The 27280-nt window shown below is 49.6% G+C and overlaps 2 non-coding genes across 2 annotated transcripts; both read left to right on the forward strand.

Moving 5' to 3' along the window:
• The first annotated feature begins 4571 nt into the window (after positions 1-4571).
• Positions 4572-4644, forward strand: TRNAC-ACA (transfer RNA cysteine (anticodon ACA)). The gene has a single exon. It is a non-coding gene; the product is annotated as a tRNA-Cys (tRNA).
• A 3935-nt stretch (positions 4645-8579) lies between these two features.
• TRNAC-ACA (transfer RNA cysteine (anticodon ACA)) lies at positions 8580-8652 on the forward strand. The gene has a single exon. It is a non-coding gene; the product is annotated as a tRNA-Cys (tRNA).
• The last annotated feature ends 18628 nt before the right edge of the window (positions 8653-27280 follow it).

Genomic DNA, 27280 nt, shown 5'->3' on the forward strand with positions numbered 1-27280 from the left:
GAGTGGTAGTCCACCCCTTGGTGACGATTGAGTAACCTTGGTCACCTCTTTAAAATACAGTCGTGACCCTCGCGTCAAGGATTTGGCAACAGATTACGTCATCTTCCCGTTCCAAACCTGCTTTTTTAGTTCTACTTCCTTGAGGAACAGAGAAACCCAAGGTATCACCGCCATCGGAACGAGGGTCAAGCTGGGCTCAAGTCTTTCACGAACCTGCTGGCCAGGCCCAACGTTCAAATATGGTTGGAGGAGAAATTTGTCATTTGTTCCGGCTGCCTGCGAAAGCTCGCCCATGCTTCCTGAAGTACACTGGGATCTGCAACGTCGACCAACGAAGACTGGCAGACCGTCAGTGAAAAGGCACGGTCATGTGAAGTCCAGCAGGGTTCAGAAAGATGTCGTAGCAGGTCAAGCAGGGTTCAGAAAGAGGTCAGAGGAGGTTCAGCAGGGTTCAGAAAGAGGTCATAGGAGGTCCAGCAGGGTACAGAAAGAGGTCGCAGTAGGTCCAGCAGGGTTCAGAAAGAGGTCATGTGAAGTCCAGCAGGGTTCAGATAGAGGTCATGTGAAGTCCAGCAGGGTTCAGAAAGATGTCGTAGGAGGTCAATCAGGGTTCAGAAAGAGGTCAGAGGAGGTTCAGCAGGGTTCAGAAAGAGGTCATAGGAGGTCCAGCAGGGTACAGAAAGAGGTCGCAGTAGGTCCAGCGGGGTTCAGATATATGTCATGTGAAGTCCAGCATGGTTCAGATAGAGGTCGTGTGAAGTCCAGCAGGGTTCAGATAGAGGTCATGTGAAGTTCAGCAGGGTTCAGAAAGAGGTCATGTGAAGTCCAGCAGGGTTCAGAAAAGTTGGTGCATTCATTTGTGTTCAGCTGCAATTCCGAGTACTTGTCAGAGGCCTTTGTGCGCGTGGCTCAGGAACGTGCACGTCTGCGACAACCGGAGACCCCTTACGTTGATCACTCATTATTGCAGCACTAAAACATATCAGTAGGAGTGATAGCTAGTAGTCACATGGGCCAGTGGCGCAATGGATAACGCGTCTGACTACGAATCAGAAGATTGTAGGTTCGACTCCTACCTGGCTCAAAACTGATTTTGATTTCACTTTTAGCAATATTTAATGAAGTCGCGTGGTCGCTTTGCTTCTTCAACATATTTTCCTGAAGTCGAATTCATTGGAGTGGTAGTCCACCCCTTGGTGACGATTGAGTAACCTTGGTCACCTCTTTAAAATACAGTCGCGACCCTCGCGTCAAGGATTTGGCAACAGATTACGTCATCTTCCCGTTCCAAACCTGCTTTTTTAGTTCTACTTCCTTGAGGAACAGAGAAACCCAAGGTATCACCGCCATCGGAACGAGGGTCAAGCTGGGCTCAAGTCTTTCACGAACCTGCTGGCCAGGCCCAACGTTCAAATATGGTTGGAGGAGGAATTTGTCATTTGTTCCGGCTGCCTGCGAAAGCTCGCCCATGCTTCCTGAAGTACACTGGGATCTGCAACGTCGACCAACGAAGACTGGCAGACCGTCAGTGAAAAGGCACGGTCATGTGAAGTCCAGCAGGGTTCAGAAAGATGTCGTAGGAGGTCAAGCAGGGTTCAGAAAGAGGTCAGAGGAGGTTCAGCAGGGTTCAGAAAGAGGTCATAGGAGGTCCAGCAGGGTACAGAAAGAGGTCATAGGAGGTCCAGCAGGGTACAGAAAGAGGTCGCAGTACGTCCAGCAGGGTTCAGAAAGAGGTCATGTGAAGTCCAGCAGGGTTCAGAAAGATGTCGTAGGAGGTCAATCAGGGTTCAGAAAGAGGTCAGAGGAGGTTGAGCAGGGTTCAGATAGAGGTCATGTGAAGTCCAGCAGGGTTCAGAAAGGAGTCATGTGAAGTCCAGCAGGGTTCAGATATATGTCATGTGAAGTCCAGCAGGGTTCAGAAAGAGGTCAGAGGAGGTTCAGCAGGGTTCAGAAAGAGGTCATAGGAGGTCCAGCAGGGTACAGAAAGAGGTCGCAGTAGGTCCAGCAGGGTTCAGATATATGTCATGTGAAGTCCAGCATGGTTCAGATAGAGGTCGTGTGAAGTCCAGCAGGGTTCAGATAGAGGTCATGTGAAGTTCAGCAGGGTTCAGAAAGAGGTCATGTGAAGTCCAGCAGGGTTCAGAAAAGTTGGTGCATTCATTTGTGTTCAGCTGCAATTCCGAGTACTTGTCAGAGGCCTTTGTGCGCGTGGCTCAGGAACGTGCACGTCTGCGACAACCGGAGACCCCTTACGTTGATCACTCATTATTGCAGCACTAAAACATATCAGTAGGAGTGATAGCTAGTAGTCACATGGGCCAGTGGCGCAATGGATAACGCGTCTGACTACGAATCAGAAGATTGTAGGTTCGACTCCTACCTGGCTCAAAACTGATTTTGACTTCACTTTTAGCAATATTTAATGAAGTCGCGTGGTCGCTTTGCTTCTTCAACATATTTTCCTGAAGTCGAATTCATTGGAGTGGTAGTCCACCCCTTGGTGACGATTGAGTAACCTTGGTCACCTCTTTAAAATACAGTCACGACCCTCGCGTCAAGGATTTGGCAACAGATTACGTCATCTTCCCGTTCCAAACCTGCTTTTTTAGTTCTACTTCCTTGAGGAACAGAGAAACCCAAGGTATCACCGCCATCGGAACGAGGGTCAAGCTGGGCTCAAGTCTTTCACGAACCTGCTGGCCAGGCCCAACGTTCAAATATGGTTGGAGGAGGAATTTGTCATTTGTTCCGGCTGCCTGCGAAAGCTCGCCCATGCTTCCTGAAGTACACTGGGATCTGCAACGTCGACCAACGAAGACTGGCAGACCGTCAGTGAAAAGGCACGGTCATGTGAAGTCCAGCAGGGTTCAGAAAGATGTCGTAGGAGGTCAAGCAGGGTTCAGAAAGAGGTCAGAGGAGGTTCAGCAGGGTTCAGAAAGAGGTCATAGGAGGTCCAGCAGGGTACAGAAAGAGGTCATAGGAGGTCCAGCAGGGTACAGAAAGAGGTCGCAGTAGGTCCAGCAGGGTTCAGAAAGAGGTCATGTGAAGTCCAGCAGGGTTCAGATAGAGGTCATGTGAAGTCCAGCAGGGTTCAGAAAGATGTCGTAGGAGGTCAATCAGGGTTCAGAAAGAGGTCATAGGAGGTCCAGCAGGGTACAGAAAGAGGTCGCAGTAGGTCCAGCAGGGTTCAGATATATGTCATGTGAAGTCCAGCATTGTTCAGATAGAGGTCGTGTGAAGTCCAGCAGGGTTCAGATAGAGGTCATGTGAAGTTCAGCAGGGTTCAGAAAGAGGTCATGTGAAGTCCAGCAGGGTTCAGAAAAGTTGGTGCATTCATTTGTGTTCAGCTGCAATTCCGAGTACTTATCAGAGGCCTTTGTGCGCGTGGCTCAGGGACGTGCACGTCTGCGACAACCGGAGACCCCTTCCGTTGATCACTCATTATTGCAGCACTAAAACATATCAGTAGGAGTGATAGCTAGTCGTCACATGGGCCAGTGGCGCAATGGATAACGTGTCTGACTACGAATCAGAAGATTGTAGGTTCGACTCCTACCTGGCTCAAAACTGATTTTGACTTCACTTTTAGCAATATTTAATGAAGTCGCGTGGTCGCTTTGCTTCTTCAACATATTTTCCTGAAGTCGAATTCATTGGAGTGGTAGTCCACCCCTTGGTGACGATTGAGTAACCTTGGTCACCTCTTTAAAATACAGTCGCGACCCTCGCGTCAAGGATTTGGCAACAGATTACGTCATCTTCCCGTTCCAAACCTGCTTTTTTAGTTCTACTTCCTTGAGGAACAGAGAAACCCAAGGTATCACCGCCATCGGAACGAGGGTCAAGCTGGGCTCAAGTCTTTCACGAACCTGCTGGCCAGGCCCAACGTTCAAATATGGTTGGAGGAGGAATTTGTCATTTGTTCCGGCTGCCTGCGAAAGCTCGCCCATGCTTCCTGAAGTACACTGGGATCTGGAACGTCGACCAACGAAGACTGGCAGACCGTCAGTGAAAAGGCACGGTCATGTGAAGTCCAGCAGGGTTCAGAAAGATGTCGAAGGAGGTCAAGCAGGGTTCAGAAAGAGGTCAGAGGAGGTTCAGCAGGGTTCAGAAAGAGGTCATAGGAGGTCCAGCAGGGTACAGAAAGAGGTCGCAGTAGGTCCAGCAGGGTTCAGAAAGAGGTCATGTGAAGTCCAGCAGGGTTCAGATAGAGGTCATGTGAAGTCCAGCAGGGTTCAGAAAGAGGTCATAGGAGGTCCAGCAGGGTACAGAAAGAGGTCGCAGTAGGTCCAGCAGGGTTCAGAAAGAGGTCATGTGAAGTCCAGCAGGGTTCAGATAGAGGTCATGTGAAGTCCAGCAGGGTTCAGAAAGAGGTCATGTGAAGTCCAGCAGGGTTCAGAAAAGTTGGTGCATTCATTTGTGTTCAGCTGCATTTCCGAGGACTTGTCAGAGGCCTTTGTGCGCGTGGCTCAGGAACGTGCACGTCTGCGACAACCGGAGACCCCTTACGTTGATCACACATTATTGCAGCACTAAAACATATCAGTAGGAGTGATAGCTAGTAGTCACATGGGCCAGTGGCGCAATGGATAACGCGTCTGACTACAAATCAGAAGATTGTAGGTTCGACTCCTATCTGGCTCAAAACTGATTTTGACTTCACTTTTAGCAATATTTAATGAAGTCGCGTGGTCGCTTTGCTTCTTCAACATATTTTCCTGAAGTCGAATTCATTGGAGTGGTAGTCCACCCCTTGGTGACGATTGAGTAACCTTGGTCACCTCTTTAAAATACAGTCGTGACCCTCGCGTCAAGGATTTGGCAACAGATTACGTCATCTTCCCGTTCCAAACCTGCTTTTTTAGTTCTACTTCCTTGAGGAACAGAGAAACCCAAGGTATCACCGCCATCGGAACGAGGGTCAAGCTGGGCTCAAGTCTTTCACGAACCTGCTGGCCAGGCCCAACGTTCAAATATGGTTGGAGGAGGAATTTGTCATTTGTTCCGGCTGCCTACGAAAGCTCGCCCATGCTTCCTGAAGTACACTGGGATCTGCAACGTCGACCAACGAAGACTGGCAGACCGTCAGTGAAAAGGCACGGTCATGTGAAGTCCAGCAGGGTTCAGAAAGATGTCGTAGCAGGTCAAGCAGGGTTCAGAAAGAGGTCAGAGGAGGTTCAGCAGGGTTCAGAAAGAGGTCATAGGAGGTCCAGCAGGGTACAGAAAGAGGTCGCAGTAGGTCCAGCAGGGTTCAGAAAGAGGTCATGTGAAGTCCAGCAGGGTTCAGATAGAGGTCATGTGAAGTCCAGCAGGGTTCAGAAAGATGTCGTAGGAGGTCAATCAGGGTTCAGAAAGAGGTCAGAGGAGGTTCAGCAGGGTTCAGAAAGAGGTCATAGGAGGTCCAGCAGGGTACAGAAAGAGGTCATAGGAGGTCCAGCAGGGTACAGAAAGAGGTCGCAGTACGTCCAGCAGGGTACAGAAAGAGGTCGCAGTAGGTCCAGCAGGGTTCAGAAAGAGGTCATGTGAAGTCCAGCAGGGTTCAGATAGAGGTCATGTGAAGTCCAGCAGGGTTCAGAAAGATGTCGTAGGAGGTCAAGCAGGGTTCAGAAAGAGGTCAGAGGAGGTTCAGCAGGGTTCAGAAAGAGGTCATAGGAGGTCCAGCAGGGTACAGAAAGAGGTCATAGGAGGTCCAGCAGGGTACAGAAAGAGGTCGCAGTACGTCCAGCAGGGTTCAGAAAGAGGTCATGTGAAGTCCAGCAGGGTTCAGAAAGATGTCGTAGGAGGTCAATCAGGGTTCAGAAAGAGGTCAGAGGAGGTTGAGCAGGGTTCAGATAGAGGTCATGTGAAGTCCAGCAGGGTTCAGAAAGGAGTCATGTGAAGTCCAGCAGGGTTCAGATATATGTCATGTGAAGTCCAGCAGGGTTCAGAAAGAGGTCAGAGGAGGTTCAGCAGGGTTCAGAAAGAGGTCATAGGAGGTCCAGCAGGGTACAGAAAGAGGTCGCAGTAGGTCCAGCAGGGTTCAGATATATGTCATGTGAAGTCCAGCATGGTTCAGATAGAGGTCGTGTGAAGTCCAGCAGGGTTCAGATAGAGGTCATGTGAAGTTCAGCAGGGTTCAGAAAGAGGTCATGTGAAGTCCAGCAGGGTTCAGAAAAGTTGGTGCATTCATTTGTGTTCAGCTGCAATTCCGAGTACTTGTCAGAGGCCTTTGTGCGCGTGGCTCAGGAACGTGCACGTCTGCGACAACCGGAGACCCCTTACGTTGATCACTCATTATTGCAGCACTAAAACATATCAGTAGGAGTGATAGCTAGTAGTCACATGGGCCAGTGGCGCAATGGATAACGCGTCTGACTACGAATCAGAAGATTGTAGGTTCGACTCCTACCTGGCTCAAAACTGATTTTGACTTCACTTTTAGCAATATTTAATGAAGTCGCTTGGTCGCTTTGCTTCTTCAACATATTTTCCTGAAGTCGAATTCATTGGAGTGGTAGTCCACCCCTTGGTGACGATTGAGTAACCTTGGTCACCTCTTTAAAATACAGTCACGACCCTCGCGTCAAGGATTTGGCAACAGATTACGTCATCTTCCCGTTCCAAACCTGCTTTTTTAGTTCTACTTCCTTGAGGAACAGAGAAACCCAAGGTATCACCGCCATCGGAACGAGGGTCAAGCTGGGCTCAAGTCTTTCACGAACCTGCTGGCCAGGCCCAACGTTCAAATATGGTTGGAGGAGGAATTTGTCATTTGTTCCGGCTGCCTGCGAAAGCTCGCCCATGCTTCCTGAAGTACACTGGGATCTGCAACGTCGACCAACGAAGACTGGCAGACCGTCAGTGAAAAGGCACGGTCATGTGAAGTCCAGCAGGGTTCAGAAAGATGTCGTAGGAGGTCAAGCAGGGTTCAGAAAGAGGTCAGAGGAGGTTCAGCAGGGTTCAGAAAGAGGTCATAGGAGGTCCAGCAGGGTACAGAAAGAGGTCATAGGAGGTCCAGCAGGGTACAGAAAGAGGTCGCAGTAGGTCCAGCAGGGTTCAGAAAGAGGTCATGTGAAGTCCAGCAGGGTTCAGATAGAGGTCATGTGAAGTCCAGCAGGGTTCAGAAAGATGTCGTAGGAGGTCAATCAGGGTTCAGAAAGAGGTCATAGGAGGTCCAGCAGGGTACAGAAAGAGGTCGCAGTAGGTCCAGCAGGGTTCAGATATATGTCATGTGAAGTCCAGCATTGTTCAGATAGAGGTCGTGTGAAGTCCAGCAGGGTTCAGATAGAGGTCATGTGAAGTTCAGCAGGGTTCAGAAAGAGGTCATGTGAAGTCCAGCAGGGTTCAGAAAAGTTGGTGCATTCATTTGTGTTCAGCTGCAATTCCGAGTACTTATCAGAGGCCTTTGTGCGCGTGGCTCAGGGACGTGCACGTCTGCGACAACCGGAGACCCCTTCCGTTGATCACTCATTATTGCAGCACTAAAACATATCAGTAGGAGTGATAGCTAGTCGTCACATGGGCCAGTGGCGCAATGGATAACGTGTCTGACTACGAATCAGAAGATTGTAGGTTCGACTCCTACCTGGCTCAAAACTGATTTTGACTTCACTTTTAGCAATATTTAATGAAGTCGCGTGGTCGCTTTGCTTCTTCAACATATTTTCCTGAAGTCGAATTCATTGGAGTGGTAGTCCACCCCTTGGTGACGATTGAGTAACCTTGGTCACCTCTTTAAAATACAGTCGCGACCCTCGCGTCAAGGATTTGGCAACAGATTACGTCATCTTCCCGTTCCAAACCTGCTTTTTTAGTTCTACTTCCTTGAGGAACAGAGAAACCCAAGGTATCACCGCCATCGGAACGAGGGTCAAGCTGGGCTCAAGTCTTTCACGAACCTGCTGGCCAGGCCCAACGTTCAAATATGGTTGGAGGAGGAATTTGTCATTTGTTCCGGCTGCCTGCGAAAGCTCGCCCATGCTTCCTGAAGTACACTGGGATCTGGAACGTCGACCAACGAAGACTGGCAGACCGTCAGTGAAAAGGCACGGTCATGTGAAGTCCAGCAGGGTTCAGAAAGATGTCGAAGGAGGTCAAGCAGGGTTCAGAAAGAGGTCAGAGGAGGTTCAGCAGGGTTCAGAAAGAGGTCATAGGAGGTCCAGCAGGGTACAGAAAGAGGTCGCAGTAGGTCCAGCAGGGTTCAGAAAGAGGTCATGTGAAGTCCAGCAGGGTTCAGATAGAGGTCATGTGAAGTCCAGCAGGGTTCAGAAAGAGGTCATAGGAGGTCCAGCAGGGTACAGAAAGAGGTCGCAGTAGGTCCAGCAGGGTTCAGAAAGAGGTCATGTGAAGTCCAGCAGGGTTCAGATAGAGGTCATGTGAAGTCCAGCAGGGTTCAGAAAGAGGTCATGTGAAGTCCAGCAGGGTTCAGAAAAGTTGGTGCATTCATTTGTGTTCAGCTGCATTTCCGAGGACTTGTCAGAGGCCTTTGTGCGCGTGGCTCAGGAACGTGCACGTCTGCGACAACCGGAGACCCCTTACGTTGATCACACATTATTGCAGCACTAAAACATATCAGTAGGAGTGATAGCTAGTAGTCACATGGGCCAGTGGCGCAATGGATAACGCGTCTGACTACAAATCAGAAGATTGTAGGTTCGACTCCTATCTGGCTCAAAACTGATTTTGACTTCACTTTTAGCAATATTTAATGAAGTCGCGTGGTCGCTTTGCTTCTTCAACATATTTTCCTGAAGTCGAATTCATTGGAGTGGTAGTCCACCCCTTGGTGACGATTGAGTAACCTTGGTCACCTCTTTAAAATACAGTCGTGACCCTCGCGTCAAGGATTTGGCAACAGATTACGTCATCTTCCCGTTCCAAACCTGCTTTTTTAGTTCTACTTCCTTGAGGAACAGAGAAACCCAAGGTATCACCGCCATCGGAACGAGGGTCAAGCTGGGCTCAAGTCTTTCACGAACCTGCTGGCCAGGCCCAACGTTCAAATATGGTTGGAGGAGGAATTTGTCATTTGTTCCGGCTGCCTGCGAAAGCTCGCCCATGCTTCCTGAAGTACACTGGGATCTGCAACGTCGACCAACGAAGACTGGCAGACCGTCAGTGAAAAGGCACGGTCATGTGAAGTCCAGCAGGGTTCAGAAAGATGTCGTAGCAGGTCAAGCAGGGTTCAGAAAGAGGTCAGAGGAGGTTCAGCAGGGTTCAGAAAGAGGTCATAGGAGGTCCAGCAGGGTACAGAAAGAGGTCGCAGTAGGTCCAGCAGGGTTCAGAAAGAGGTCATGTGAAGTCCAGCAGGGTTCAGATAGAGGTCATGTGAAGTCCAGCAGGGTTCAGAAAGATGTCGTAGGAGGTCAATCAGGGTTCAGAAAGAGGTCAGAGGAGGTTCAGCAGGGTTCAGAAAGAGGTCATAGGAGGTCCAGCAGGGTACAGAAAGAGGTCGCAGTAGGTCCAGCGGGGTTCAGATATATGTCATGTGAAGTCCAGCATGGTTCAGATAGAGGTCGTGTGAAGTCCAGCAGGGTTCAGATAGAGGTCATGTGAAGTTCAGCAGGGTTCAGAAAGAGGTCATGTGAAGTCCAGCAGGGTTCAGAAAAGTTGGTGCATTCATTTGTGTTCAGCTGCAATTCCGAGTACTTGTCAGAGGCCTTTGTGCGCGTGGCTCAGGAACGTGCACGTCTGCGACAACCGGAGACCCCTTACGTTGATCACTCATTATTGCAGCACTAAAACATATCAGTAGGAGTGATAGCTAGTAGTCACATGGGCCAGTGGCGCAATGGATAACGCGTCTGACTACGAATCAGAAGATTGTAGGTTCGACTCCTACCTGGCTCAAAACTGATTTTGATTTCACTTTTAGCAATATTTAATGAAGTCGCGTGGTCGCTTTGCTTCTTCAACATATTTTCCTGAAGTCGAATTCATTGGAGTGGTAGTCCACCCCTTGGTGACGATTGAGTAACCTTGGTCACCTCTTTAAAATACAGTCACGACCCTCGCGTCAAGGATTTGGCAACAGATTACGTCATCTTCCCGTTCCAAACCTGCTTTTTTAGTTCTACTTCCTTGAGGAACAGAGAAACCCAAGGTATCACCGCCATCGGAACGAGGGTCAAGCTGGGCTCAAGTCTTTCACGAACCTGCTGGCCAGGCCCAACGTTCAAATATGGTTGGAGGAGGAATTTGTCATTTGTTCCGGCTGCCTGCGAAAGCTCGCCCATGCTTCCTGAAGTACACTGGGATCTGCAACGTCGACCAACGAAGACTGGCAGACCGTCAGTGAAAAGGCACGGTCATGTGAAGTCCAGCAGGGTTCAGAAAGATGTCGTAGGAGGTCAAGCAGGGTTCAGAAAGAGGTCAGAGGAGGTTCAGCAGGGTTCAGAAAGAGGTCATAGGAGGTCCAGCAGGGTACAGAAAGAGGTCATAGGAGGTCCAGCAGGGTACAGAAAGAGGTCGCAGTAGGTCCAGCAGGGTTCAGAAAGAGGTCATGTGAAGTCCAGCAGGGTTCAGATAGAGGTCATGTGAAGTCCAGCAGGGTTCAGAAAGATGTCGTAGGAGGTCAATCAGGGTTCAGAAAGAGGTCAGAGGAGGTTCAGCAGGGTTCAGAAAGAGGTCATAGGAGGTCCAGCAGGGTACAGAAAGAGGTCGCAGTAGGTCCAGCAGGGTTCAGATATATGTCATGTGAAGTCCAGCATTGTTCAGATAGAGGTCGTGTGAAGTCCAGCAGGGTTCAGATAGAGGTCATGTGAAGTTCAGCAGGGTTCAGAAAGAGGTCATGTGAAGTCCAGCAGGGTTCAGAAAAGTTGGTGCATTCATTTGTGTTCAGCTGCAATTCCGAGTACTTATCAGAGGCCTTTGTGCGCGTGGCTCAGGGACGTGCACGTCTGCGACAACCGGAGACCCCTTCCGTTGATCACTCATTATTGCAGCACTAAAACATATCAGTAGGAGTGATAGCTAGTCGTCACATGGGCCAGTGGCGCAATGGATAACGTGTCTGACTACGAATCAGAAGATTGTATGTTCGACTCCTACCTGGCTCAAAACTGATTTTGACTTCACTTTTAGCAATATTTAATGAAGTCGCGTGGTCGCTTTGCTTCTTCAACATATTTTCCTGAAGTCGAATTCATTGGAGTGGTAGTCCACCCCTTGGTGACGATTGAGTAACCTTGGTCACCTCTTTAAAATACAGTCGCGACCCTCGCGTCAAGGATTTGGCAACAGATTACGTCATCTTCCCGTTCCAAACCTGCTTTTTTAGTTCTACTTCCTTGAGGAACAGAGAAACCCAAGGTATCACCGCCATCGGAACGAGGGTCAAGCTGGGCTCAAGTCTTTCACGAACCTGCTGGCCAGGCCCAACGTTCAAATATGGTTGGAGGAGGAATTTGTCATTTGTTCCGGCTGCCTGCGAAAGCTCGCCCATGCTTCCTGAAGTACACTGGGATCTGGAACGTCGACCAACGAAGACTGGCAGACCGTCAGTGAAAAGGCACGGTCATGTGAAGTCCAGCAGGGTTCAGAAAGATGTCGAAGGAGGTCAAGCAGGGTTCAGAAAGAGGTCAGAGGAGGTTCAGCAGGGTTCAGAAAGAGGTCATAGGAGGTCCAGCAGGGTACAGAAAGAGGTCGCAGTAGGTCCAGCAGGGTTCAGAAAGAGGTCATGTGAAGTCCAGCAGGGTTCAGATAGAGGTCATGTGAAGTCCAGCAGGGTTCAGAAAGAGGTCATAGGAGGTCCAGCAGGGTACAGAAAGAGGTCGCAGTAGGTCCAGCAGGGTTCAGAAAGAGGTCATGTGAAGTCCAGCAGGGTTCAGATAGAGGTCATGTGAAGTCCAGCAGGGTTCAGAAAGAGGTCATGTGAAGTCCAGCAGGGTTCAGAAAAGTTGGTGCATTCATTTGTGTTCAGCTGCATTTCCGAGGACTTGTCAGAGGCCTTTGTGCGCGTGGCTCAGGAACGTGCACGTCTGCAACAACCGGAGACCCCTTACGTTGATCACACATTATTGCAGCACTAAAACATATCAGTAGGAGTGATAGCTAGTAGTCACATGGGCCAGTGGCGCAATGGATAACGCGTCTGACTACGAATCAGAAGATTGTAGGTTCGACTCCTATCTGGCTCAAAACTGATTTTGACTTCACTTTTAGCAATATTTAATGAAGTCGCGTGGTCGCTTTGCTTCTTCAACATATTTTCCTGAAGTCGAATTCATTGGAGTGGTAGTCCACCCCTTGGTGACGATTGAGTAACCTTGGTCACCTCTTTAAAATACAGTCGTGACCCTCGCGTCAAGGATTTGGCAACAGATTACGTCATCTTCCCGTTCCAAACCTGCTTTTTTAGTTCTACTTCCTTGAGGAACAGAGAAACCCAAGGTATCACCGCCATCGGAACGAGGGTCAAGCTGGGCTCAAGTCTTTCACGAACCTGCTGGCCAGGCCCAACGTTCAAATATGGTTGGAGGAGGAATTTGTCATTTGTTCCGGCTGCCTGCGAAAGCTCGCCCATGCTTCCTGAAGTACACTGGGATCTGCAACGTCGACCAACGAAGACTGGCAGACCGTCAGTGAAAAGGCACGGTCATGTGAAGTCCAGCAGGGTTCAGAAAGATGTCGTAGCAGGTCAAGCAGGGTTCAGAAAGAGGTCAGAGGAGGTTCAGCAGGGTTCAGAAAGAGGTCATAGGAGGTCCAGCAGGGTACAGAAAGAGGTCGCAGTAGGTCCAGCAGGGTTCAGAAAGAGGTCATGTGAAGTCCAGCAGGGTTCAGATAGAGGTCATGTGAAGTCCAGCAGGGTTCAGAAAGATGTCGTAGGAGGTCAATCAGGGTTCAGAAAGAGGTCAGAGGAGGTTCAGCAGGGTTCAGAAAGAGGTCATAGGAGGTCCAGCAGGGTACAGAAAGAGGTCGCAGTAGGTCCAGCGGGGTTCAGATATATGTCATGTGAAGTCCAGCATGGTTCAGATAGAGGTCGTGTGAAGTCCAGCAGGGTTCAGATAGAGGTCATGTGAAGTTCAGCAGGGTTCAGAAAGAGGTCATGTGAAGTCCAGCAGGGTTCAGAAAAGTTGGTGCATTCATTTGTGTTCAGCTGCAATTCCGAGTACTTGTCAGAGGCCTTTGTGCGCGTGGCTCAGGAACGTGCACGTCTGCGACAACCGGAGACCCCTTACGTTGATCACTCATTATTGCAGCACTAAAACATATCAGTAGGAGTGATAGCTAGTAGTCACATGGGCCAGTGGCGCAATGGATAACGCGTCTGACTACGAATCAGAAGATTGTAGGTTCGACTCCTACCTGGCTCAAAACTGATTTTGATTTCACTTTTAGCAATATTTAATGAAGTCGCGTGGTCGCTTTGCTTCTTCAACATATTTTCCTGAAGTCGAATTCATTGGAGTGGTAGTCCACCCCTTGGTGACGATTGAGTAACCTTGGTCACCTCTTTAAAATACAGTCGCGACCCTCGCGTCAAGGATTTGGCAACAGATTACGTCATCTTCCCGTTCCAAACCTGCTTTTTTAGTTCTACTTCCTTGAGGAACAGAGAAACCCAAGGTATCACCGCCATCGGAACGAGGGTCAAGCTGGGCTCAAGTCTTTCACGAACCTGCTGGCCAGGCCCAACGTTCAAATATGGTTGGAGGAGGAATTTGTCATTTGTTCCGGCTGCCTGCGAAAGCTCGCCCATGCTTCCTGAAGTACACTGGGATCTGCAACGTCGACCAACGAAGACTGGCAGACCGTCAGTGAAAAGGCACGGTCATGTGAAGTCCAGCAGGGTTCAGAAAGATGTCGTAGGAGGTCAAGCAGGGTTCAGAAAGAGGTCAGAGGAGGTTCAGCAGGGTTCAGAAAGAGGTCATAGGAGGTCCAGCAGGGTACAGAAAGAGGTCATAGGAGGTCCAGCAGGGTACAGAAAGAGGTCGCAGTAGGTCCAGCAGGGTTCAGAAAGAGGTCATGTGAAGTCCAGCAGGGTTCAGAAAGATGTCGTAGGAGGTCAATCAGGGTTCAGAAAGAGGTCAGAGGAGGTTGAGCAGGGTTCAGATAGAGGTCATGTGAAGTCCAGCAGGGTTCAGAAAGGAGTCATGTGAAGTCCAGCAGGGTTCAGATATATGTCATGTGAAGTCCAGCAGGGTTCAGAAAGAGGTCAGAGGAGGTTCAGCAGGGTTCAGAAAGAGGTCATAGGAGGTCCAGCAGGGTACAGAAAGAGGTCGCAGTAGGTCCAGCAGGGTTCAGATATATGTCATGTGAAGTCCAGCATGGTTCAGATAGAGGTCGTGTGAAGTCCAGCAGGGTTCAGATAGAGGTCATGTGAAGTTCAGCAGGGTTCAGAAAGAGGTCATGTGAAGTCCAGCAGGGTTCAGAAAAGTTGGTGCATTCATTTGTGTTCAGCTGCAATTCCGAGTACTTGTCAGAGGCCTTTGTGCGCGTGGCTCAGGAACGTGCACGTCTGCGACAACCGGAGACCCCTTACGTTGATCACTCATTATTGCAGCACTAAAACATATCAGTAGGAGTGATAGCTAGTAGTCGCATGGGCCAGTGGCGCAATGGATAACGCGTCTGACTACGAATCAGAAGATTGTAGGTTCGACTCCTACCTGGCTCAAAACTGATTTTGACTTCACTTTTAGCAATATTTAATGAAGTCGCGTGGTCGCTTTGCTTCTTCAACATATTTTCCTGAAGTCGAATTCATTGGAGTGGTAGTCCACCCCTTGGTGACGATTGAGTAACCTTGGTCACCTCTTTAAAATACAGTCGCGACCCTCGCGTCAAGGATTTGGCAACAGATTACGTCATCTTCCCGTTCCAAACCTGCTTTTTTAGTTCTACTTCCTTGAGGAACAGAGAAACCCAAGGTATCACCGCCATCGGAACGAGGGTCAAGCTGGGCTCAAGTCTTTCACGAACCTGCTGGCCAGGCCCAACGTTCAAATATGGTTGGAGGAGGAATTTGACATTTGTTCCGGCTGCCTGCGAAAGCTCGCCCATGCTTCCTGAAGTACACTGGGATCTGCAACGTCGACCAACGAAGACTGGCAGACCGTCAGTGAAAAGGCACGGTCATGTGAAGTCCAGCAGGGTTCAGAAAGATGTCGAAGGAGGTCAAGCAGGGTTCAGAAAGAGGTCAGAGGAGGTTCAGCAGGGTTCAGAAAGAGGTCATAGGAGGTCCAGCAGGGTACAGAAAGAGGTCGCAGTAGGTCCAGCAGGGTTCAGAAAGAGGTCATGTGAAGTCCAGCAGGGTTCAGATAGAGGTCATGTGAAGTCCAGCAGGGTTCAGAAAGAGGTCATAGGAGGTCCAGCAGGGTACAGAAAGAGGTCGCAGTAGATCCAGCAGGGTTCAGAAAGAGGTCATGTGAAGTCCAGCAGGGTTCAGATAGAGGTCATGTGAAGTCCAGCAGGGTTCAGAAAGAGGTCATGTGAAGTCCAGCAGGGTTCAGAAAAGTTGGTGCATTCATTTGTGTTCAGCTGCATTTCCGAGTACTTGTCAGAGGCCTTTGTGCGCGTGGCTCAGGAACGTGCACGTCTGCGACAACCGGAGACCCCTTACGTTGATCACACATTATTGCAGCACTAAAACATATCAGTAGGAGTGATAGCTAGTAGTCACATGGGCCAGTGGCGCAATGGATAACGCATCTGACTACGAATCAGAAGATTGTAGGTTCGACTCCTACCTGGCTCAAAACTGATTTTGACTTCACTTTTAGCAATATTTAATGAAGTCGCGTGGTCGCTTTGCTTCTTCAACATATTTTCCTGAAGTCGAATTCATTGGAGTGGTAGTCCACCCCTTGGTGACGATTGAGTAACCTTGGTCACCTCTTTAAAATACAGTCGCGACCCTCGCGTCAAGGATTTGGCAACAGATTACGTCATCTTCCCGTTCCAAACCTGCTTTTTTAGTTCTACTTCCTTGAGGAACAGAGAAACCCAAGGTATCACCGCCATCGGAACGAGGGTCAAGCTGGGCTCAAGTCTTTCACGGACCTGCTGGCCAGGCCCAACGTTGAAATATGGTTGGAGGAGGAATTTGTCATTTGTTCCGGCTGCCTGCGAAAGCTCGCCCATGCTTCCTGAAGTACACTGGGATCTGCAACGTCGACCAACGAAGACTGGCAGACCGTCAGTGAAAAGGCACGGTCATGTGAAGTCCAGCAGGGTTCAGAAAGATGTCGTAGGAGGTCAAGCAGGGTTCAGAAAGAGGTCAGAGGAGGTTCAGCAGGGTTCAGAAAGAGGTCATAGGAGGTCCAGCAGGGTACAGAAAGAGGTCATAGGAGGTCCAGCAGGGTACAGAAAGAGGTCGCAGTAGGTCCAGCAGGGTTCAGAAAGAGGTCATGTGAAGTCCAGCAGGGTTCAGATAGAGGTCATGTGAAGTCCAGCAGGGTTCAGAAAGATGTCGTAGGAGGTCAATCAGGGTTCAGAAAGAGGTCAGAGGAGGTTGAGCAGGGTTCAGAAAGAGGTCATAGGAGGTCCAGCAGGGTACAGAAAGAGGTCGCAGTAGGTCCAGCAGGGTTCAGAAAGAGGTCATGTGAAGTCCAGCAGGGTTCAGAAAGAGGTCGCAGTAGGTCCAGCAGGGTTCAGAAAGAGGTCATGTGAAGTCCAGCTGGGTTCAGATAGAGGTCATGTGAAGTCCAGCAGGGTTCAGAAAGGAGTCATGTGAAGTCCAGCAGGGTTCAGATATATGTCATGTGAAGTCCAGCAGGGTTCAGAAAGAGGTCAGAGGAGGTTCAGCAGGGTTCAGAAAGAGGTCATAGGAGGTCCAGCAGGGTACAGAAAGAGGTCATAGGAGGTCCAGCAGGGTACAGAAAGAGGTCGCAGTAGGTCCAGCAGGGTTCAGATATATGTCATGTGAAGTCCAGCATGGTTCAGATAGAGGTCGTGTGAAGTCCAGCAGGGTTCAGATAGAGGTCATGTGAAGTTCAGCAGGGTTCAGAAAGAGGTCATGTGAAGTCCAGCAGGGTTCAGAAAAGTTGGTGCATTCATTTGTGTTCAGCTGCAATTCCGAGTACTTGTCAGAGGCCTTTGTGCGCGTGGCTCAGGAACGTGCACGTCTGCGACAACCGGAGACCCCTTACGTTGATCACTCATTATTGCAGCACTAAAACATATCAGTAGGAGTGATAGCTAGTAGTCACATGGGCCAGTGGCGCAATGGATAACGCGTCTGACTACGAATCAGAAGATTGTAGGTTCGACTCCTACCTGGCTCAAAACTGATTTTGACTTCACTTTTAGCAATATTTAATGAAGTCGCGTGGTCGCTTTGCTTCTTCAACATATTTTCCTGAAGTCGAATTCATTGGAGTGGTAGTCCACCCCTTGGTGACGATTGAGTAACCTTGGTCACCTCTTTAAAATACAGTCGCGACCCTCGCGTCAAGGATTTGGCAACAGATTACGTCATCTTCCCGTTCCAAACCTGCTTTTTTAGTTCTACTTCCTTGAGGAACAGAGAAACCCAAGGTATCACCGCCATCGGAACGAGGGTCAAGCTGGGCTCAAGTCTTTCACGAACCTGCTGGCCAGGCCCAACGTTCAAATATGGTTGGAGGAGGAATTTGTCATTTGTTCCGGCTGCCTGCGAAAGCTCGCCCATGCTTCCTGAAGTACACTGGGATCTGCAACGTCGACCAACGAATACTGGCAGACCGTCAGTGAAAAGGCACGGTCATGTGAAGTCCAGCAGTGTTCAGAAAGATGTCGTAGGAGGTCAAGCAGGGTTCAGAAAGAGGTCAGGGGAGGTTCAGCAGGGTTCAGAAAGAGGTCATAGGAGGTCCAGCAGGGTACAGAAAGAGGTCGCAGTAGGTCCAGCAGGGTTCAGAAAGAGGTCATGTGAAGTCCAGCAGGGTTCAGATAGAGGTCATGTGAAGTCCAGCAGGGTTCAGATAGAGGTCATGTGAAGTCCAGCAGGGTTCAGAAAGATGTCGTAGGAGGTCAATCAGGGTTCAGAAAGAGGTCAGAGGAGGTTCAGCAGGGTTCAGAAAGAGGTCATAGGAGGTCCAGCAGGGTACAGAAAGAGGTCGCAGTAGGTCCAGCAGGGTTCAGAAAGAGGTCATGTGAAGTCCAGCAGGGTTCAGATAGAGGTCATGTGAAGTCCAGCAGGGTTCAGAAAGGAGTCATGTGAAGTCCAGCAGGGTTCAGATATATGTCATGTAAAGTCCAGCAGGGTTCAGAAAAGTTGGTGCATTCATTTGTGTTCAGCTGCAATTCCGAGTACTTGTCAGAGGCCTTTGTGCGCGTGGCTCAGGAACGTGCACGTCTGCGACAACCGGAGACCCCTTACGTTGATCACTCATTATTGCAGCACTAAAACATATCAGTAGGAGTGATAGCTAGTAGTCATATGGGCCAGTGGCGCAATGGATAACGCGTCTGACTACGAATCAGAAGATTGTAAGTTCGACTCCTACTTGGCTCAAAACTGATTTTGACTTCACTTTTAGCAATATTTAATGAAGTCGCGTGGTCGCTTTGCTTCTTCAACATATTTTCCTGAAGTCGAATTCATTGGAGTGGTAGTCCACCCCTTGGTGACGATTGAGTAACCTTGGTCACCTCTTTAAAATACAGTCGCGACCCTCGCGTCAAGGATTTGGCAACAGATTACGTCATCTTCCCGTTCCAAACCTGCTTTTTTAGTTCTACTTCCTTGAGGAACAGAGAAACCCAAGGTATCACCGTCATCGGAACGAGGGTCAAGCTGGGCTCAAGTCTTTCACGAACCTGCTGGCCAGGCCCAACGTTCAAATATGGTTGGAGGAGGAATTTGTCATTTGTTCCGGCTGCCTGCGAAAGCTCGCCCATGCTTCCTGAAGTACACTGGGATCTGCAACGTCGACCAACGAAGACTGGCAGACCGTCAGTGAAAAGGCACGGTCATGTGATGTCCAGCAGGGTTCAGAAAGATGTCGTAGGAGGTCAAGCAGGGTTCAGAAAGAGGTCAGAGGAGGTTCAGCAGGGTTCAGAAAGAGGTCATACGAGGTCCAGCAGGGTACAGAAAGAGGTCGCAGTAGGTCCAGCAGGGTTCAGAAAGAGGTCATGTGAAGTCCAGCAGGGTTCAGATAGAGGTCATGTGAAGTCCAGCAGGGTTCAGAAAGGAGTCATGTGAAGTCCAGCAGGGTTCAGATATATGTCATGTGAAGTCCAGCAGGGTTCAGAAAGAGGTCAGAGGAGGTTCAGCAGGGTTCAGAAAGAGGTCATAGGAGGTCCAGCAGGGTACAGAAAGAGGTCATAGGAGGTCCAGCAGGGTACAGAAAGAGGTCGCAGTAGGTCCAGCAGGGTTCAGATATATGTCATGTGAAGTCCAGCAGGGTTCAGATAGAGGTCATGTGAAGTTCAGCAGGGTTCAGAAAGAGGTCATGTGAAGTCCAGCAGGGTTCAGAAAAGTTGGTGCATTCATTTGTGTTCAGCTGCAATTCCGAGTACTTGTCAGAGGCCTTTGTGCGCGTGGCTCAGGAACGTGCACGTCTGCGACAACCGGAGACCCCTTACGTTGATCACTCATTATTGCAGCACTAAAACATATCAGTAGGAGTGATAGCTAGTAGTCACATGGGCCAGTGGCGCAATGGATAACACGTCTGACGATGAATCAGAAGATTGTAGGTTCGACTCCTACCTGGCTCAAAACTGATTTTGACTTCACTTTTAGCAATATTTAATGAAGTCGCGTGGTCGCTTTGCTTCTTCAACATATTTTCATGAAGTCGAATTCATTGGAGTGGTAGTCCACCCCTTGGTGACGATTGAGTAACCTTGGTCACCTCTTTAAAATACAGTCGCGACCCTCGCGTCAAGGATTTGGCAACAGATTACGTCATCTTCCCGTTCCAAACCTGCTTTTTTAGTTCTACTTCCTTGAGGAACAGAGAAACCCAAGGTATCACCGCCATCGGAACGAGGGTCAAGCTGGGCTCAAGTCTTTCACGAACCTGCTGGCCAGGCCCAACGTTCAAATATGGTTGGAGGAGGAATTTGTCATTTGTTCCGGCTGCCTGCGACAGCTCGCCCATGCTTCCTGAAGTACACTGGGATCTGGAACGTCGACCAACGAAGACTGGCAGACCGTCAGTGAAAAGGCACGGTCATGTGAAGTCCAGCAGGGTTCAGAAAGATGTCGTAGGAAGTCAAGCAGGGTTCAGAAAGAGGTCAGAGGAGGTTCAGCAGGGTTCAGAAAGAGGTCATAGGAGGTCCAGCAGGGTACAGAAAGAGGTCGCAGTCGGTCCAGCAGGGTTCAGAAAGAGGTCATGTGAAGTCCAGCAGGGTTCAGATAGAGGTCATGTGAAGTCCAGCAGGGTTCAGAAAGATGTCGTAGGAGGTCAATCAGGGTTCAGAAAGAGGTCAGAGGAGGTTCAGCAGGGTTCAGAAAGAGGTCATAGGAGGTCCAGCAGGGTACAGAAAGAGGTCATAGGAGGTCCAGCAGGGTACAGAAAGAGGTCGCAGTCGGTCCAGCAGGGTTCAGATATATGTCATGTGAAGTCCAGCATGGTTCAAATAGAGGTCGTGTGAAGTCCAGCAGGGTTCAGATAGAGGTCATGTGAAGTTCAGCAGGGTTCAGAAAGAGGTCATAGGAGGTCCAGCAGGGTACAGAAAGAGGTCGCAGTAGGTCCAGCAGGGTTCAGAAAGAGGTCATGTGAAGTCCAGCAGGGTTCAGATAGAGGTCATGTGAAGTCCAGCAGGGTTCAGAAAGAGGTCATGTGAAGTCCAGCAGGGTTCAGAAAAGTTGGTGCATTCATTTGTGTTCAGCTGCATTTCCGAGTACTTGTCAGAGGCCTTTGTGCGCGTGGCTCAGGAACGTGCACGTCTGCGACAACCGGAGACCCCTTACGTTGATCACACATTATTGCAGCACTAAAACATATCAGTAGGAGTGATAGCTAGTAGTCACATGGGCCAGTGGCACAATGGATAACGCATCTGACTACGAATCAGAAGATTGTAGGTTCGACTCCTACCTGGCTCAAAACTGATTTTGACTTCACTTTTAGCAATATTTAATGAAGTCGCGTGGTCGCTTTGCTTCTTCAACATATTTTCCTGAAGTCGAATTCATTGGAGTGGTAGTCCACCCCTTGGTGACGATTGAGTAACCTTGGTCACCTCTTTAAAATACAGTCGTGACCCTCGCGTCAAGGATTTGGCAACAGATTACGTCATCTTCCCGTTCCAAACCTGCTTTTTTAGTTCTACTTCCTTGAGGAACAGAGAAACCCAAGGTATCACCGCCATCGGAACGAGGGTCAAGCTGGGCTCAAGTCTTTCACGAACCTGCTGGCCAGGCCCAACGTTCAAATATGGTTGGAGGAGGAATTTGTCATTTGTTCCGGCTGCCTGCGAAAGCTCGCCCATGCTTCCTGAAGTACACTGGGATCTGCAACGTCGACCAACGAAGACTGGCAGACCGTCAGTGAAAAGGCACGGTCATGTGAAGTCCAGCAGGGTTCAGAAAGATGTCGTAGCAGGTCAAGCAGGGTTCAGAAAGAGGTCAGAGGAGGTTCAGCAGGGTTCAGAAAGAGGTCATAGGAGGTCCAGCAGGGTACAGAAAGAGGTCGCAGTAGGTCCAGCAGGGTTCAGAAAGAGGTCATGTGAAGTCCAGCAGGGTTCAGATAGAGGTCATGTGAAGTCCAGCAGGGTTCAGAAAGATGTCGTAGGAGGTCAATCAGGGTTCAGAAAGAGGTCAGAGGAGGTTCAGCAGGGTTCAGAAAGAGGTCATAGGAGGTCCAGCAGGGTACAGAAGAGGTCGCAGTAGGTCCAGCAGGGTTCAGATATATGTCATGTGAAGTCCAGCATGGTTCAGATAGAGGTCGTGTGAAGTCCAGCAGGGTTCAGATAGAGGTCATGTGAAGTTCAGCAGGGTTCAGAAAGAGGTCATGTGAAGTCCAGCAGGGTTCAGAAAAGTTGGTGCATTCATTTGTGTTCAGCTGCAATTCCGAGTACTTGTCAGAGGCCTTTGTGCGCGTGGCTCAGGAACGTGCACGTCTGCGACAACCAGAGACCCCTTACGTTGATCACTCATTATTGCAGCACTAAAACATATCAGTAGGAGTGATAGCTAGTAGTCACATGGGCCAGTGGCGCAATGGATAACACGTCTGACTACGAATCAGAAGATTGTAGGTTCGACTCCTACCTGGCTCAAAACTGATTTTGACTTCACTTTTAGCAATATTTAATGAAGTCGCGTGGTCGCTTTGCTTCTTCAACATATTTTCCTGAAGTCGAATTCATTGGAGTGGTAGTCCACCCCTTGGTGACGATTGAGTAACCTTGGTCACCTCTTTAAAATACAGTCGCGACCCTCGCGTCAAGGATTTGGCAACAGATTACGTCATCTTCCCGTTCCAAACCTGCTTTTTTAGTTCTACTTCCTTGAGGAACAGAGAAACCCAAGGTATCAGCGCCATCGGAACGAGGGTCAAGCTGGGCTCAAGTCTTTCACGAACCTGCTGGCCAGGCCCAACGTTCAAATATGGTTGGAGGAGGAATTTGTCATTTGTTCCGGCTGCCTGCGAAAGCTCGCCCATGCTTCCTGAAGTACACTGGGATCTGCAACGTCGACCAACGAAGACTGGCAGACCGTCAGTGAAAAGGCACGGTCATGTGAAGTCCAGCAGGGTTCAGAAAGATGTCGTAGGAGGTCAAGCAGGGTTCAGAAAGAGGTCAGAGGAGGTTCAGCAGGGTTCAGAAAGAGGTCATAGGAGGTCCAGCAGGGTACAGAAAGAGGTCATAGGAGGTCCAGCAGGGTACAGAAAGAGGTCGCAGTAGGTCCAGCAGGGTTCAGAAAGAGGTCATGTGAAGTCCAGCAGGGTTCAGATAGAGGTCATGTGAAGTCCAGCAGGGTTCAGAAAGATGTCGTAGGAGGTCAATCAGGGTTCAGAAAGAGGTCAGAGGAGGTTCAGCAGGGTTCAGAAAGAGGTCATAGGAGGTGCAGCAGGGTACAGAAAGAGGTCGCAGTAGGTCCAGCAGGGTTCAGATATATGTCATGTGAAGTCCAGCATGGTTCAGATAGAGGTCGTGTGAAGTCCAGTAGGGTTCAGATAGAGGTCATGTGAAGTCCAGCAGGGTTCAGATAGAGGTCATGTGAAGTCCAGCAGGGTTCAGAAAGGAGTCATGTGAAGTCCAGCAGGGTTCAGATATATGTCATGTGAAGTCCAGCAGGGTTCAGAAAGAGGTCAGAGGAGGTTCAGCAGGGTTCAGAAAGTGGTCATAGGAGGTCCAGCAGGGTACAGAAAGAGGTCATGGGAGGTCCAGCAGGGTACAGAAAGAGGTCGCAGTAGGTCCAGCAGGGTTCAGATATATGTCATGTGAAGTCCAGCATGGTTCAGATAGAGGTCGTGTGAAGTCCAGCAGGGTTCAGATAGAGGTCATGTGAAGTTCAGCAGGGTTCAGAAAGAGGTCATGTGAAGTCCAGCAGGGTTCAGAAAAGTTGGTGCATTCATTTGTGTTCAGCTGCAATTCCGAGTACTTGTCAGAGGCCTTTGTGCGCGTGGCTCAGGAACGTGCACGTCTGCGACAACCGGAGACCCCTTACGTTGATCACTCATTATTGCAGCACTAAAACATATCAGTAGGAGTGATAGCTAGTAGTCACATGGGCCAGTGGCGCAATGGATAACGCGTCTGACTACGAATCAGAAGATTGTAGGTTCGACTCCTACCTGGCTCAAAACTGATTTTGACTTCACTTTTAGCAATATTTAATGAAGTCGCGTGGTCGCTTTGCTTCTTCAACATATTTTCCTGAAGTCGAATTCATTGGAGTGGTAGTCCACCCCTTGGTGACGATTGAGTAACCTTGGTCACCTCTTTAAAATACAGTCGCGACCCTCGCGTCAAGGATTTGGCAACAGATTACGTCATCTTCCCGTTCCAAACCTGCTTTTTTAGTTCTACTTCCTTGAGGAACAGAGAAACCCAAGGTATCACCGCCATCGGAACGAGGGTCAAGCTGGGCTCAAGTCTTTCACGAACCTGCTGGCCAGGCCCAACGTTCAAATATGGTTGGAGGAGGAATTTGTCATTTGTTCCGGCTGCCTGCGAAAGCTCGCCCATGCTTCCTGAAGTACACTGGGATCTGCAACGTCGACCAACGAATACTGGCAGACCGTCAGTGAAAAGGCACGGTCATGTGAAGTCCAGCAGTGTTCAGAAAGATGTCGTAGGAGGTCAAGCAGGGTTCAGAAAGAGGTCAGAGGAGGTTCAGCAGGGTTCAGAAAGAGGTCATAGGAGGTCCAGCAGGGTACAGAAAGAGGTCGCAGTAGGTCCAGCAGGGTTCAGAAAGAGGTCATGTGAAGTCCAGCAGGGTTCAGATAGAGGTCATGTGAAGTCCAGCAGGGTTCAGAAAGGAGTCATGTGAAGTCCAGCAGGGTTCAGATATATGTCATGTGAAGTCCAGCAGGGTTCAGAAAGAGGTCAGAGGAGGTTCAGCAGGGTTCAGAAAGAGGTCATAGGAGGTCCAGCAGGGTACAGAAAGAGGTCATAGGAGGTCCAGCAGGGTACAGAAAGAGGTCGCAGTAGGTCCAGCAGGGTTCAGATATATGTCATGTGAAGTCCAGCAGGGTTCAGATAGAGGTCATGTGAAGTTCAGCAGGGTTCAGAAAGAGGTCATGTGAAGTCCAGCAGGGTTCAGAAAAGTTGGTGCATTCATTTGTGTTCAGCTGCAATTCCGAGTACTTGTCAGAGGCCTTTGTGCGCGTGGCTCAGGAACGTGCACGTCTGCGACAACCGGAGACCCCTTACGTTGATCACTCATTATTGCAGCACTAAAACATATCAGTAGGAGTGATAGCTAGTAGTCACATGGGCCAGTGGCGCAATGGATAACGCGTCTGACTACGCATCAGAAGATTGTAGGTTCGACTCCTACCTGGCTCAAAACTGATTTTGACTTCACTTTTAGCAATATTTAATGAAGTCGCGTGGTCGCTTTGCTTCTTCAACATATTTTCCTGAAGTCGAATTCATTGGAGTGGTAGTCCACCCCTTGGTGACGATTGAGTAACCTTGGTCACCTCTTTAAAATACAGTCGCGACCCTCGCGTCAAGGATTTGGCAACAGATTACGTCATCTTCCCGTTCCAAACCTGCTTTTTTAGTTCTACTTCCTTGAGGAACAGAGAAACCCAAGGTATCACCGCCATCGGAACGAGGGTCAAGCTGGGCTCAAGTCTTTCACGAACCTGCTGGCCAGGCCCAACGTTCAAATATGGTTGGAGGAGGAATTTGTCATTTGTTCCGGCTGCCTGCGAAAGCTCGCCCATGCTTCCTGAAGTACACTGGGATCTGCAACGTCGACCAACGAAGACTGGCAGACCGTCAGTGAAAAGGCACGGTCATGTGAAGTCCAGCAGGGTTCAGAAAGATGTCATAGGAGGTCAAGCAGGGTTCAGAAAGAGGTCAGAGGAGGTTCAGCAGGGTTCAGAAAGAGGTCATAGGAGGTCCAGCAGGGTACAGAAAGAGGTCGCAGTAGGTCCAGCAGGGTTCAGAAAGAGGTCATGTGAAGTCCAGCAGGGTTCAGATAGAGGTCATGTGAAGTCCAGCAGGGTTCAGATAGAGGTCATGTGAAGTCCAGCAGGGTTCAGAAAGATGTCGTAGGAGGTCAATCAGGGTTCAGAAAGAGGTCAGAGGAGGTTCAGCAGGGTTCAGAAAGAGGTCATAGGAGGTCCAGCAGGGTACAGAAAGAGGTCGCAGTAGGTCCAGCAGGGTTCAGAAAGAGGTCATGTGAAGTCCAGCATGGTTCAGATAGAGGTCGTGTGAAGTCCAGCAGGGTTCAGATAGAGGTCATGTGAAGTTCAGCAGGGTTCAGAAAGAGGTCATACGAGGTCCAGCAGGGTACAGAAAGAGGTCGCAGTAGGTCCAGCAGGGTTCAGAAAGAGGTCATGTGAAGTCCAGCAGGGTTCAGATAGAGGTCATGTGAAGTCCAGCAGGGTTCAGAAAGGAGTCATGTGAAGTCCAGCAGGGTTCAGATATATGTCATGTGAAGTCCAGCAGGGTTCAGAAAGAGGTCAGAGGAGGTTCAGCAGGGTTCAGAAAGAGGTCATAGGAGGTCCAGCAGGGTACAGAAAGAGGTCATAGGAGGTCCAGCAGGGTACAGAAAGAGGTCGCAGTAGGTCCAGCAGGGTTCAGATATATGTCATGTGAAGTCCAGCAGGGTTCAGATAGAGGTCATGTGAAGTTCAGCAGGGTTCAGAAAGAGGTCATGTGAAGTCCAGCAGGGTTCAGAAAAGTTGGTGCATTCATTTGTGTTCAGCTGCAATTCCGAGTACTTGTCAGAGGCCTTTGTGCGCGTGGCTCAGGAACGTGCACGTCTGCGACAACCGGAGACCCCTTACGTTGATCACTCATTATTGCAGCACTAAAACATATCAGTAGGAGTGATAGTTAGTAGTCACATGGGCCGGTGGCGCAATGGATAACACGTCTGACGATGAATCAGAAGATTGTAGGTTCGACTCCTACCTGGCTCAAAACTGATTTTGACTTCACTTTTAGCAATATTTAATGAAGTCGCGTGGTCGCTTTGCTTCTTCAACATATTTTCCTGAAGTCGAATTCATTGGAGTGGTAGTCCACCCCTTGGTGACGATTGAGTAACCTTGGTCACCTCTTTAAAATACAGTCGCGACCCTCGCGTCAAGGATTTGGCAACAGATTACGTCATCTTCCCGTTCCAAACCTGCTTTTTTAGTTCTACTTCCTTGAGGAACAGAGAAACCCAAGGTATCACCGCCATCGGAACGAGGGTCAAGCTGGGCTCAAGTCTTTCACGAACCTGCTGGCCAGGCCCAACGTTCAAATATGGTTGGAGGAGGAATTTGTCATTTGTTCCGGCTGCCTGCGACAGCTCGCCCATGCTTCCTGAAGTACACTGGGATCTGGAACGTCGACCAACGAAGACTGGCAGACCGTCAGTGAAAAGGCACGGTCATGTGAAGTCCAGCAGGGTTCAGAAAGATGTCGTAGGAAGTCAAGCAGGGTTCAGAAAGAGGTCAGAGGAGGTTCAGCAGGGTTCAGAAAGAGGTCATAGGAGGTCCAGCAGGGTACAGAAAGAGGTCGCAGTCGGTCCAGCAGGGTTCAGAAAGAGGTCATGTGAAGTCCAGCAGGGTTCAGATAGAGGTCATGTGAAGTCCAGCAGGGTTCAGAAAGATGTCGTAGGAGGTCAATCAGGGTTCAGAAAGAGGTCAGAGGAGGTTCAGCAGGGTTCAGAAAGAGGTCATAGGAGGTCCAGCAGGGTACAGAAAGAGGTCATAGGAGGTCCAGCAGGGTACAGAAAGAGGTCGCAGTCGGT

The sequence above is a fragment of the Myxine glutinosa genome, chromosome 9 (genome assembly GCF_964187855.1).
Source record: "Myxine glutinosa chromosome 9, kmMyxGlut1.1, whole genome shotgun sequence".
Taxonomy (NCBI): Eukaryota; Metazoa; Chordata; class Myxini; order Myxiniformes; family Myxinidae; genus Myxine; species Myxine glutinosa.